Source organism: Mirounga angustirostris, unplaced genomic scaffold (assembly GCF_029215605.1).
Source record: "Mirounga angustirostris isolate CCGP_5_RB_7025 unplaced genomic scaffold, mMirAng1.0.hap1 SCAF_13, whole genome shotgun sequence".
NCBI classification, from domain to species: Eukaryota; Metazoa; Chordata; class Mammalia; order Carnivora; family Phocidae; genus Mirounga; species Mirounga angustirostris.
This window is the reverse complement of record NW_026991721.1, coordinates 107,518,543-107,530,965: the sequence shown is the minus strand read 5'-3', so window position 1 is coordinate 107,530,965 and position 12,423 is coordinate 107,518,543. Positions and strand designations below refer to the sequence as shown.

Genomic DNA, 12,423 nt, shown 5'->3' with positions numbered 1-12,423 from the left:
AGTTCACTAAGCTTCTTGGATGTGTAGTCTGAGGTTTTCCATCCAACTTGGGAAGTTTTGAGCCAGTATTTCTTTAAAATTTTAATATATTTTTTTCTTTGTCTCTTCTCCTGATACTCCCATTACACATGGGGTGAACTTACTAGTGCATCACACTTCTCTAAGGCTCTTCTTACCTCTCTACCCTTTCTTCTTTCTGTGCTTCATATTGCATACTCTCCATTGCTCTGTCTTCAAGTTTGCTAATTCTTTCTTTTGCCAGCACCAATCTGATGCTAACCTCTCCCAGTGAGTTTATCATTTGGGTTATTATACTTCCAAATCCAGAATTTTCATTTGGCTCTTCTTTATAATTTATATATCTTTATTTATGTTCTCTGGCAAAACATTGTCATCACATCTTCCTTTAACTCTTTAAACATGGTTTCCGTTGTTTTCTTGAACATATTTACAATCACTGCTTTGAAATCTTTGTTTCTTGAACATATTTGCATTCACTGCTTTGAAATTTTTGTTTTCTAGATCTACCTGTGGACCCCTGCAAAGGTACTTTCTATTACCAAATTATTTTCTGTGTATGGATTATATTTTCCCCATTTCTTTGTATGCCTCATACACTTTTTTTTTTTTTTTTTTGGTTAAAAATTAGATAATACACTGTAGAAACACTGGATGCTGATTCCCTCTCCTCATCCTCCCATCCTTAGGAGTTGTTGTAGCTGCTGTTCGCTTGAACCTCTGTTTATTTGTTTAATGACTTGGCTAAACTAATCATGCAGTTTATTTCCACAGCAGTGTGTGGTCTCTGATATTGCAGTTCAGATTTATTTTTCTTGTTTTTAGGTTTTGATCTGGCTACCTATGTTTTGCCCGTAGGTATGCCACTTACTGGTCAAAGATTAGATTTTTACCCTTTATTTGTACGTGTGTGATTTGGAGTCTGCTGTCATGGTTCAGGGAGTTTCTATTTTTGCCTCCCATTCAGCCAGTGATTAGTAGTCTCAATGTTCCATCTTTGTTTTTTCTGGGTTTTTTGTTTTGTTTTGTGTGTGACAGGACATAGTCTTCAGGGATGAGTGTGATTTATCAGGAGTTTTGTTTAAGCTGCTTATTCCATAGAGGATTCATCCTCTGTTGATAGTCTGTGTGCAGTTTGGGGAAAGCTTTCAAGTCTGTTGTACATGCCATTTGAACTCCTTCTGAGCAGGTGCAGTCTAATGTGTACAGGGACTTCCCAACCCCCAGAGTGACTGTGATCCCAGGAGGCTCTTCTTGACTGTTTCTTTTCTTGGTTCTAATAAAAATAGGACTGTTCTGCTATTTTTCTTATATCATGGAGCTTCAGCCTTCTCTTAATTGCTTTCTACAAGATCTTCATCATTTTTGACAAGTCCCTTAAGCATGGAGTTCTCCACTCTTCCTACCAAATGAAGTCAGTCCCCTCTGGTAGAGCTTTGTAACTGTTGGTTCTTATGGTCTTTATTCCTAGGCAGGCACTCCGTGCACGGAAACTGAGGATGGGGACCTGCTACTCCTGGAGTGACATCCCTGCTTTCCAAGTAGGTAGTGAAGTGGGTGGTTGGCACATTCTGGTCTTGTTTTACCTATCCCAGAATAGAGCCTTCCTCCTGTTAGTGGGCTGGGGGTAGTGATGATCAGTGCTCAATTGTTCTCAGCTTGCTACACCTGGTGTAGAGCTTCTGCTCTATGAGTGGAGCCTGGGTGGGGGAAGGGAGAGCTTGTCCTCTTGACCACAATTTTCTGGAAAAGAAGTTTCAGCAAAAATGGACTGGTAGAGCTGTAAAGCACCACTGATAGTCTGCCCCTCCTTGGGTAAAACCATAGTGAGACTGGCAAACTGGCATGAGAAGAAACTCCAGTGTTCCTGGCCATACCTTGCTGGAGTAGAGCATCTGTGGTTGAACTTCCATAACACAAGAGTTGTGGTGGTAAATGAGCTGAGTGTAGCTCTAGTACCACAGATTCTCACTGTTCTTACTGAGAACTAATGTTTGAACTAATGTTATTCCTTTGGCTATATGCCCTTAGGACAATTCCCAGAGACTTTAATGATAGATTGTTTTATAATTTTCATTAGTTATATTGTTGTTTTGCTGGGAGAAGTTCTGCTAAATGACTCTAGTAGCAGCTGGTCCATTGTTTTTTAAATGAATTTCTTTTTACTTTTCTTGAAAGATTCTATCTATTTCAGAGAGAGGGAGTGAGTGGGGAGAGGAGCAGAGGGGGAGGACGAGGGAGCGGGAGAGAATTTTAAGCACACTCCACACTGAGTGTGGAGCCCAATGCAGGGCTCGATCTCACAACCCTGAGATCATGACCTGAGACGAAACCAAGAGTCAGACACTTAAGTGACTGAGCCACCCAAGTGCCCCTGGTCAATTTTTTTGACAAATCTTACATGCTTATTCACCGCATTAAAGATTGTCCTTCTAATAACTGGTCCTGGAGCAATTGAATATTCATGTACAAAAAAAATCTTGAACCATTAATTCACATCATCTCTAAATAATGAGGTGACATGGATCATAGCCTTAAACATAAAATATAAAACTATAAATCTCCTAGAAGAATACTTAGAAGAAAATCACTGTGGTTTGGGACTAGGCAACCCCTTTTTAGGAAAGTTCCCAAATCATGAAGCATAAAAGAAATATTGCTAAATTGTGCTTTGGCAATAGTAAAAACTCCTGTTTGAATTCTACTGTTAAGAAAATGAAATGAAAAATCACAAACTAGTAGGAGAATCTCTTCACAAAGCATAGGCCAGAATAAATAGAAAATCTTTAAACTCTATAATCAAAAGGCCAGGAACCCAACTCTAAATGGATAAAATAATGGACAGACACTTCTAAGTCTTATGTATGCTGATAAGCCAACTATAAGTTGTTCAACTTCATTAGTCATCAGAGGATTGCGAATTAAAATCATAATGAGGAGATACCACCTCACAGCAGTCAGAATGGCTAAAATTAACAACTCAGGAAACAACAGATGTTGGTGAGGAGGCAGAGAAAGGGGAACCCTCTTACACTGTTGGTGGGAATACAGCCTGGTGCAGCCACTCTGGAAAAAATATGGAGTTTCCTCAAAAAGTTGAAAATAGAGCTACCTACCCTATGACCCAGCAAATTTTTTTTTTTAATTTTTATTTAAATTCTAGTTGGTTAACATATAGTGCAATATTGGTTTCAGGAAGTGAAGTTAGTGATTCCTCACATATGACACCCAGTGCTTATCATAATAAGTGCCCTCCTTCATGCCCATCACCCATTTAGCCCATCCCCCACCCACAACGCACTTCCCTCCATCAAGCTTCATTTTTTCTCTTTAGTTAAGAGTCTCTTATGGTTTGCTTCCTTCTCTCTCTCTTTTTTACCCTTCCCATATATTCATCTGTTTTGTTTCTTAACTTCCTCATATGAGTGAGATCATATGGTATTTGTCTTTCTCTGACTGACTTATTTACAATTTCTTGTAAAGATAAACACTTACCTTTTAATCTAGCAACATCCTTCATAGATATTTACCCAGAGGGATGAAAACACCTATCTGCACAAAAACTTGCCCATGAATTTAATAGTAGCTTTATTTCTAATAAGCAAAACATGAAAATAATCTACATGTCCAGTAACAGATGAGTGGATAAACAAAATGTGGTTTAATCCATTCAGTGAAATACTACTCAGTGATACATAAATGCATGCCACAACATGAACAAACCTCAAAATCATTATCTGGAAACAAAAACAAATTGTCACAAAAACAGATTGTCACAATTATATATTGTGATTCCATTCATATGCAATTCTAAAGTGACAAAACTAATCTATGGTGATAGGAAGCATATCAGTGATTATTTATGGCTGAAGGTAGGAGATTTAACTGCAAAAAAATATGAGGGGACATTATATGGTGATAAAAATGGGTTTTGGAATGGGTTGTGTTGGTGTCTGTATTTACCAAAATTCATTAACTATATACTTAAAATGGCGGCATTTTTAATATAAAGTATACCTGAATAAGTTGATTTTTAAATCAGGTAATATGTTATAGGTATTAAAAAATCAGAGTAAGATAATTACAAACTGTTTTATTACATTGAAATTTGAAGCATACTTCACTAAATTTTTCAAATGATACTTAATAAAACAACAAAAATGTGTTTTAGCTGGAGACAGAAATGTACTTATGCAAAGCTAAGTTACACTCATAAGTAAAAATGGAATTTGAATAAAACCATTCCTCATTTGAGAGTCTCATGAGCATTTGGGGGAGAAAAGGTGAATAAATTAATAAAAACTGTGTGTTATTTGTACCATGTTTTTATAAAGAAAATGTCTAGTCTATTTGGAGTTCTATAAATTTAGTTCATGGCTCAATCGTAATTTGCACCTGTGACTTGAAGTTGTTTTCATAATGATGATAAATATCTCCAAGTTTATTATGTTTTTGATTATTATGGTGCTTTTGTTTTCATTTCAAATCTCTAAGATGCCAAATAATTTTAAATAATATTTTTCTCAGGTGTATAATTAATATGTTTTGCACACACATTTGTGGACTGCAGGAACTAAATGCAGGTTTTAACAAGAGGATTTGGTTCTTTTTGACTCTAGTTATTAAAATGAATAAACTTTGAGTAAGCCATCTATGCCCTAATGGTGATTCTTGTTCTATCCCTTTTCTTATTATAATATCCAGATGTGAAAGAAAAATAGCATTTAGATTCCTTGTCCTTTCTAGACTACTTAAAAGAAACAAATCTGATGGGCAAAATAGGTAAAGGGATTAAGAGAGAAGAAGAGGAAGGGGAGGGAGAAATCCATGTGGAAAATGATCCTTTGCTCTTTCTAGGAAGGAATAAGGGCAAGCTAATGCATAAATGTTGGAACTGAGAACACAGTTTTGAAACTGGGACACAAATGTTCAGACCATTGCAATATTATTTAGGATTGTTATTTAATATGTTAAATTATTCTTGCCCTTAGAATACATCTCTAGCCCCTCAAGCCTGAGTTAGGAGCCATCTGGTATATTATGAAACCCTGTGTATAGCCTGTTCATCACACTTCTCACATTTGATTATAATTATACTTTAAAAAGTTTATCTTTTCACTAGGCTGTGAAGGTAGGAGTAAAGTTTTACTCATCTCCCCAATTCTAGAACTACTACATGGCCTGGAACATTGAACTGATATATATATCTTCCTGAATTTCTGGGAGAAGAGCCTGTAGAATAAAGCAGTCATAATCCAGTAAGAACGTAGTTGGGTAGAGGCTGGTTAGGGGGTTTTCTATTGATGAGATTTAAGAACCAAATGCATCATCACCAAGTTCTCAACTAATGCCACTATCAGTTTTCAAGCAAAACCTTCTTTCTGCACCCTCACCGTCAATTTTATGTGACATGATCACAACAGGTATTTATGATATTTATTTTTTACTATAATAGGAAATAGCATGAATATGAGGTCTTAATTCATTTAGTAGAAGCAACATAGGGTAGTAGAATAGTTATTTTCTTTTATAATTGTAAGAGCTAGAGTTCATCAGACCAGATTATTAGAGATTATTAAAATAAAAAGATTGTCTATAAAACTGCTTTCCCATAGCCTTTGAAACATAATGTATTAATTATAAATCCCGATGTTTATACAGTGGCTCAAATTCCCAAATACCAGTTGTAACTGAAATAATAAACAAGGGCTAAGTTGGTTGAGCAACCAACTCTTGGTTTTGGCTCAGGTCATGATCTCAGGGTCATGAGATTGAGCCTCACATCAGGCTCTGCACTCAGCTGGCAGTCTGCTTGAGATTCTCTCTCTCCCTCTCCCTCTGCCCCTCCCACTCCTGCTCTCTCTCTCTGTCTCTCAAATAAATAAATAAATAAATAAATAAATAAATAAATAATAAATCTTTAAAAAAAGAAATAATAAACAGTGGTTACCATTGTTCCCATAAATATGGTGGTTGGTATTATATAATGGTTAAGAGCTTGACCACTGGAACCAGATGAGTGTAGTTGCTTATTTGAATGATAACACCTACTAGCCATGTTGTCTTAAAGAAATTACTTAGCCATTCTGAATCTCAGTCTTCTTACTATAAAATGGGATAATAATAGTTCCTGTATCTTGGGATCGTTGGTAGGGTTGGTAGGTTAAATAGCCTAATGCATTCCGTAAGTTATTTGGCACAATACCTGACAAGAAATGCTCCATACCTTTAGTGTCTATTGTTATTATTTTAAAAATATTCTAATGCATAACTAATGTAAAGGAAAGGGCATAAAATTTAAATGAAAGTTTAATAAATTATTATAAAATAAACATTAGTGTCAAGAAAGGAACCCCTGGGTCAAGAATGAGCAGTGAATGCAACCCAGGAGCTTGTGTTTGTAGCCTTCTGGTTACAACTTCCTTCCTCCCCTCTAGCTTTAACAACTCTCCAGACTTGTATAGAAAACATTTTCCACTTTGTTTCAGTTTTTCTACCCGTGTACGCATTCCTAAATAATATTTCCTGTTGTTGACCTTTATATAGTAAAGAAATCTCAAAAGTCAACAATGGAAAAAAACAAACAAAAATCTAATTAGAAAATCATCAAAGTACATGAAGAGACATTTCACTGAAGAGAGTGTACAGATGGCAAATAAGCACATGAAACGATGTTCAGCATTGCTAACCATTAGGGAATTGCAAATTAAGACCATTAGGAGATATCATTACACAACTATTGAAACAGCTAAAAATTAAAAAAAGAAATGACCGTAGCAATTTCTGGTGAGGAGGTCGAGTAACTGGATCTTTCATACATTGTAGGTGCAAATATAAAATGGTACAGCCAGTTTGAATAATACTTTGGCAGTTTCTTAGAAACCAAACATACACTTTCCCTACCACCTATCAGTTGCACTCCATTTGTCCTGGAGAAATGAAAATTTATGTCTACACTAACACCTGTATGTGATTGTTCATAGCAGTTTTATCTGTTAGAGCCTCAAACTGCAAATGACCTAGATGTCCTTCAGGGTGTGAATGTTTAAATGAACTGTGGTACGTCCCAACCATAGACTACTACTCAGCAATAAAAGGGAGTGAACTCTTGATAGACACAACAACTTGGTGGCTCCCGAGGGTATCGTGCTGATTTCTAAAGGTCACGTACTATTTATATTACATTCTCAGGGACAAGATCATATAGATGAAAAATAGATTAGTTAGTTGCCAGGGATTAGGAATCATAATGGGTTGGGGGGTTTGGGCTGAGTGTGACTTCAAAGGCGGAGTACAGACGGTATCTTTGTGGTGATGGAACAGTGTTGTTACACAACCATACATGGGCGTAGATACAAACACACATGTTATTCTAACATCAGTTTCTGGGTTTTGAAACGTACACCATGTTATCACAACACTGATGAGAGAGCAAGTCACGGCACCTTCACAGGATTCTCACAGATGTGTTTGGACCAAAACGGGTTACCAAGTAAGACTGGCCATTTTGACCCACTGTTCAGATTTCCACAATTTCAACTGATGGGCAGTTCGATTAAACAAAAATTAAAACTGCCATCGCTGTTTTCTTTGACTTTCTCCTCCTCTTTCATTTTTAAGGCAAATTGCTCTAACTCAGAAAAACAAATTAGCTGAAATACTATGCCTGCCGTGAGTGGCTACCCGAGTTCTGTAAAATCACTGAATGCTCCAAGGCTCGCTTTCTCCATCCCTGAAACTGACTAAATTTACCTACTCTCACAGTCTTCCTAGAGAAATTGCAATAGAATAATTTACCCTTAAATATGTGTGTTAGTGTGGCTTTTCCTCATTTTCTCAATCACTCAATAAAGAGTGATCTAGCCCTCACATATTCTGTTCCATAGGCTCATGGAGTTCATTTAGGTGGTTGGGCTGATGAGCTGTTACCCCTTTTATCATTTACGATTCTTTGAAAATTCCTAATGTGTCTTCGTGTTTATTGAAATGGCTCTTGATTCTTCTGAACTGAGGCTTATTACATGTATGATCACTGAAGAAACTCTGAACAAATTATGCCTGCCCTTAATTTAGATTTGTTGTTTCTATTGTTGGCTAAAGACTGGAGTTTTCTAAATAAACAGACATCAGTAGGAAATTCATTAATTAAGTTTATCTTAACAACTCTTTTTAATTATTAAACACTGATGGGCTGTGTATTAAGATTTCTTTGGCTCGTTTGCAGTCTTTGGTGGCCTGGCATAAAGAGAGAACAGAGTCAAGTTTTTCATTTTACATCTCTTGATGTAAATTAGTCACATGTCACGCTTCCACACAATAGCAATTAGGATCGGGGTTAAATGCACATGCTAGCCATCCCTTTCCTTTTTCTTTTTTTACAGATTTTATTTATTTATTTGACAGAGAGAGACACAGCGAGAGAGGGAACACAAGCAGGGGGAGTGGGAGAGGGAGAGCAGTCTTCCCACGGAGCAGGGAGCCCGATGCGGGGCTCAATCCCAGGACCCCGGGATCATGACCTGAGCCGAAGGCAGACGCTTAACGACTGAGCCACCCAGGCGCCCCAAGCCATCCCTTTTCTATGCAACCGTAAATAGTACTTCCATTGATAAATGTAGCAATTGCTCTTGTCTCTTCTGTGGTATAATTGCTGTCTGTTCTTCACTGTAGAGTTCCATCTAGGATGACTAATGTTCTTTGAATCCAGTATACTTGTGGCTAATTTAGGAGGTAGCAACTGTAGAATAGCCCACAGACATTGGTGTGAGATTTTTTTTTTTTAAAGATTTTATTTATTTGACAGAGAGAGAGAACAAGAGAGGGAACACAAGCAGGGGGAGTGGGAGAGGGAGAAGCAGGCTCCCTACTGAGCAGGGAGCCCGATGCGGGGCTCCATCCCAGGACCCCGGGATCATGACCTGAGCCGAAGCCAGACGCTTAACGACCGAGCCCCCCAGGCGCCCCTGGTGTGAGATTTTCTGAAGCCACCCACCAACTATAGCCATGAGACTGGGGCAGGTTATTAAAGCTAAGCTGCGAGTTCTTCAATGTTAGAATGGAGGTACCAGTAACTTTTCCGGGATTTTGTAAAGACTGAAAAGACAATGCATGTGAAGCGTTCAGCAGTAGCTCAGGAAATGCCACCAATGATGAGAGTGATTACTAATATTTCTAATACTGCTATTATTATTTTTCTTAGTCTCTAAGTTTTCAAAAGGCAGGAAGGAATCTCATGTACACACAGAACTGTTTAAAGTGCTCCTAGCTAATGTCACTAAGTCAATATTTTGTTTTTGACAGTTTTTTTTCCCTAGATAGTGCTGTCGGTCCCAATTTGTAACCTCTTACAGGGATGGAGCCATATGTATTTATCTTGCTCAATAAATCCACATCACTCTAACAAATATTTCTTGATTATGCTGCTGATTCAGCTGTCTTGTTTCCCCTAATCCAGTTGAGGATATTCCAGCATGCCTTCTCTTTTTGAACACACATTAATTCAAAATGAAAGAAAGATCATCGCTGGCTCAATTGGCTTGGCCTAATACAACCCCTGAGCTTAATTTTTGGATGAACACTGGTACTTCTGCCATGTCATTCTTTCTTTGGCTCCTTCTGCTGGGTATGATTTCAAGATGACAATTCCCTCTGGACTTTTGGCTGAAGGCACTTGTCACTTCCAATTCATTATTTCCTTGATATTTGCTCACTGCTGGATGTACATCTTTGTAATAGCAAGACAAATACAATGCCTGATTATAAGTTTAGGAACATACAGGAGGGTTATTTTACAGTTTTCAGAACCTTCCCTGGATATATCTTATTTATGCTGCTATTTGAATTTCTAGCAGGTATATTGTCTATGACATATCTCTGTGGAACAACATTAGTCATGGAAGGCAAGTCTGCTCTGCAGATGTTCTTCCTAGTACTGCCTCCTGCATCATGTGGTCTGACTTAAAATGATATAAGCTGGAAAGTTGCACATCTTTAAATAAACAAAGGTTGGCATTTCTTGCAGGAGGGAATACGTAAACAAAAATATCTATGAACGTACCTCATGAATTTTTTTTGACTCATGACACTTCTTGCTAAATTTTGTTTGTATTTCTCATTAAAAAAATGTTCAGGACTGCCAACGACTCTCTTCTCAAGCAGGTCACCAGTTAAATGTTCATAGTCCAGAAGCTATTGGCTTTCATATCAATTAATTCTGCAAAAGACAAAATTCTGGACTGTTGGACAAGTTATTACAGCCCATGAAGCCCCAAACAATTGACAGTGTAGCATGTTATTGTGGGGAGAACAGTGAAGTTAGAATCAGGAGTCTGAACACTTCTGTCTCCTGAATTTGTGACCTTAGTCAGTAGCCTTCTTTGGGCCTATGAAATACCTGCTTTCCCTGGATGATAGGGATCTTGGAAGATCTATAAAAAGTGATAGTATTTAATGTATTTACAAGTATTTTAAAGTACACAGTATTTAATGTACACTGAAAGTATTTAATGTACATAGCACATTTGTCCTCTTGTGATCTAATGCACGAAAGAGTTCAATATTTTAATTTTTTTTTTCTTGGCAATTACAGCCTCCATCCTCTACCAAGCATTCCTTGTGCTTTACTTTTAAGAACAAGAATTCAGTAATTCATTTGATGCACATTTTTTAGTACCTTCTGGTATGAGGCCCTGTGCATGCAGCAAAATCAAAATAGCAGGATCAAAACTAAACACAGAAAGGACTCTTTAATAGGGACAGCATATGGATGTTGTTAAGTTTCAGTGTGTTACAGCTTCATTAGTTGCTGTATTAGTTTATTAATTCATGAATTTTAGGCTAAAATAGATAAACTACAAACAATTATAGTGCAACAAAGATAAAGCTTAACTTAAAGGAACAACTAAATTGAAATAAAAATAGTAACATGAGATTTACCTTGAGAAAGATGAATATTTTAAAAGCTGTTTTCTACATTATGAAAGAAAACCAAAACCGAAAACTCATGTGGCTATAAATTGAGAAATTCAGTTTATTAGCCAGATGTTCATTGTGAAAATGTGAAGGGATCTGGAAACCATGGTATTTGTCCCATTCTGCCATGTTTTGATAAAGCTGGATGTCTGGAAGGCTAGGGAGCAATTAGCTGATGATGGAAGAGCACTTTCCACTTTTCATCAACACATGTGGATTTCCTTGAGAAGACATGTAAATAAAGGTTTACAATGTGTGGTTTGCCCCTCCACACTGTGATGGGCATGAACAGTATGGTCCTCGGGCCGACAGTGGTCCATTAGACTGGACGTCTTTTCCCAGGTCATCCCATTACTTAGCACACGCTAGTTGAGCTGCGGTATTTTTTACCTATTTTCCTTGAGAGAAAAGCTGCTGATGGAGCTTGAACCCTCAGTCCGAGAAGATGCTCAGCCTCTTTGTACTGTGGACCATACGGAAAGTCAAGGTGGAGCCATGGCTGCTCATATGACAAGGTTCCCTTCCTTTCGAAATCTCTAAGGGGTTTAATTTTCTCTGTCTACATATTGCCTTCAACAGAAACTTGACAGCAAGCTTTGTGTGGATTTTGGGTGAGGAAACTTACAAATGACTTCCACCATCTGCATCTTTCTGGTTCTGGAGATGAGAGTGAGGGTGTGCAGTTCACCAGAAGTGAGGTCTTATTCAAATACCCTGACCTTCTGACTCTCTGTTTCATTTTCTGTAACACATCTCTTAGCTCACTTGAACTCAGTGAGTATTTTTTGAGCAGCCAGGTGCTGAGGATACAAGAGTTCCTGGAATTCTCTAAGTCATTAGTATGCTTTCAAGGGCACAAATAAATAATTTCCTATTATTCTAGGAAATGCAGGCTCAGTCAGGTGTGGCATCTCACTATTTGCAACATACAACATGCTTCTCTCTCCTCCTCATTTTTTTTTTTTTTTTGTAGTGTCTTCTTTATCTGGCATCTCCATCCTACCTAAATATGTAAATGCCATCCATATGTTAGGGACATAGCTCAAATCTTACCCATTCCATAAATCTCTCCCATTTTGAACTATTTCAATCCATGAAGTTCAATTCAATGTATCATCTTACTATTTAGTTCCCCTTTAATTGTTTCAGGTATGTTAGTTTGTTTTTTTTTTTTCCAGTTAGACTGTAAACACCTTTAGGTTATAAATTATATCCTATATCTCTTTTGCTGATCCACAGAATTTATCAAAGAGTTAACTACACAATGCATATCTAATAAATACCAATTCTAATTGCTTAGTTAATAGGTTTTTGGCTTTCAGCACCCAAAATGCTCCAACAGACGAATCAAGTATTGTTTCCCAAAATAATGCATTTGATGAACTTAAGTTACTCTTAAGTAGATCCAGTATATCTCCTCTCATTTCTAAATTT

At 37.3% G+C, this 12,423-nt stretch overlaps 1 long non-coding RNA gene across 2 annotated transcripts in view; it reads left to right on the top strand.

Moving 5' to 3' along the window:
• Positions 1-12,423, top strand: part of LOC135362434 (uncharacterized) — a 71,018-nt gene that overhangs the window by 15,652 nt on the left and 42,943 nt on the right. Inside the window, exon 6 of one of the 2 annotated variants that reach the window (XR_010407131.1) lies at positions 1,490-1,559. The exons of the other annotated variant lie outside the window; for it this stretch is intronic. This is a non-coding gene — a long non-coding RNA (uncharacterized LOC135362434). The remainder of the gene's footprint in view (positions 1-1,489; positions 1,560-12,423) is intronic. 2 annotated transcript variants of the gene reach the window in all.